General features: G+C 33.1%; 1 protein-coding gene across 1 annotated transcript in view; it reads right to left on the bottom strand.

Annotated features, from left to right (window-relative positions):
- The window catches only part of LOC132176556 (protein VTE6, chloroplastic), a gene marked incomplete in the record, with an annotated part of 10,596 nt that overhangs the window by 3,316 nt on the left and 5,190 nt on the right, over positions 1 to 2,090 (bottom strand).

The raw sequence follows: 2,090 nt of genomic DNA, 5'->3' as shown, positions 1-2,090 counted from the left end.
TATCAGTCCGGTCCGATCCGGTTAACCATTTGTTATCGGTTAACCGTTTTAACCGAAAAGAACCGGTATGGGGAAGGTTAGTAACAAAACCATTCTAGATCAGTTGGTAGGGCACTAGAGCACAAGGCTCATATCCTCGTGGTCGTGGGTTCAAGCCCCTATGCTTTCTTTTTTTTTTTCTCCTTCTCCCATGCAGCAGACTCTTTCTTCCTCTGTTTTTCATTCTTTTCCATCTCACCATTTCTTTTCCCAATTCCCACGCCACATATTTTTTTTTTTTTTTTTTTTTTTATCTCCTCCTCCCACGCAGTGGACTCTTTCTTCCTTATTGTTTTTCTTTATTTTCCTTCTCACCATTGCAGGAGAATGGGTTTCTTCCCATTGTTTTGTTTTGTTTTGTTTTTTTTTTTTCTCTTTCTAGTTCTCACAACATCCGCTACCATCTACTCTCACAGACCTCTCTCTTAGCATCAAAGATTCAATTCAGGTAAGAGTTTTTGCTTTTTGGTGCTTGGGGGCTTAGAGAAGTAGAAAACATTGAAGAAGGTGAGATTTATAACCGGTTTAACCGTGTACCGTTATAACCGATAATTTCGGTTAAAATTCTTATCGGTCTGGTATCGGTTAAAAAACTGTTTAATCGAAAATTATCGGTTAATAACCGATAAGAGCCAAAACGGGACCGTTTTGACCGATATCCACCCCTACTCAGGTCATGCTCTGTTGGTTTGAAATCCACTGGGGGCAACAAGGATGACATCAAAACAATAACAATGGCAATAATGTTGAGAAATGAGAATCGTGATAACAATGGGAACCAATATTGCCAGCGTCTCAACAAATACAGAGTGTAGATGAATTTTCTTGTTGGAGAAAGTGAGTCTCCAAAGGACTAAAGAAGGCTGTGACGGACCAGGCCATTGATGGAGGGAGAGAAGAGAGAAATACGTTGAGGGAGAGAGAGAAGAGAGAAAAAATATTAAAAAATTTGAACATTATGCTACAGTGTAGGAAAATATGTAGTTTACCTACTCTAGAGCTAATATGCTGGACACGAAAAAATGCTCAAAATATCTAAATATAACTATTAACGAACCCTTTAGCTAATTTAGTTAACCAGGGTAATTGCTCACATTAGATTTTTTTTTTCTTTGTAAACAGGGTAATTTTTAGTTAATTTAGTGTCATTATGTAACAAAAGAATTTTTAAAAAATCGTAACGAGTAAATATTACAAACTTTTAAAATATCAAAACCCAACGATGCAACTTTTTTAAACCTTAAAAATATAATGCTAAAAGTGATGGAACATTTGAAGTTTTTCCAAAAATATACTAACCATTCAATTTCAATTTTCTTTCCCTCTTAAAAATAATTTTAAGTGCTTTGGACGGGTCATCCTCCCATTTTTAAATGAGACGAAATGGGTTTTCTTTTATTGAAAATTGTGATCATTGAAAGGAGAAAAAAAAAAAAAAAAACCTTAAAAAGAAAAAAATAGGATCCTCTCAACTTCATTTTGAACAAGAGTATCTCGTTAATGACCAAGATTTTTATAAGAAATCCAAGTGTTTGGCCACCTCAATGGGGTGGTCCGGCCAACCCTGTGGCTTTTATTATTTTTATTTTAAATTTTTATTAAATTTTAAATAATAGTATATTATTTTTTTTATTATAAGGACATATGTTCAATTTGTGGCCCTTGAATTTCTTATAAAAAATTTTGGCCATTAAGTGGATACCCTCCAGTCCATTTGAGAATCCTTTTCCAAAAAAAATATGGTTGTTAAGAGTTCATTTAAAATGAAATGGAGAGTATTCATTAATGCATTTAAAAGGATAAATTTGTCCAAAAACTTTGTTCCTAAAAAAAAGACAGTATTGCCCTCCCAAATGCACTAAATAGATACTCTGAATTTCAAATAAAATGGAGACGATCCGTTTCCGTTAGGAAAATGATTGTTGAAAGGCCACATTTGTTAATATGTTTTGTTTTTTTTTTTTTTAAATGTGACATAAAGATGAAAATTAATTGTATATTTTGATGAATGTTTTGTATTTTGTATTCTTTGCTAACATTTTTGTTTTAAG

Source organism: Corylus avellana, chromosome ca3, assembly GCF_901000735.1.
Source record: "Corylus avellana chromosome ca3, CavTom2PMs-1.0".
Taxonomy (NCBI): domain Eukaryota; kingdom Viridiplantae; phylum Streptophyta; class Magnoliopsida; order Fagales; family Betulaceae; genus Corylus; species Corylus avellana.
This window is presented reverse-complemented; position numbering and strand designations above follow the sequence as displayed.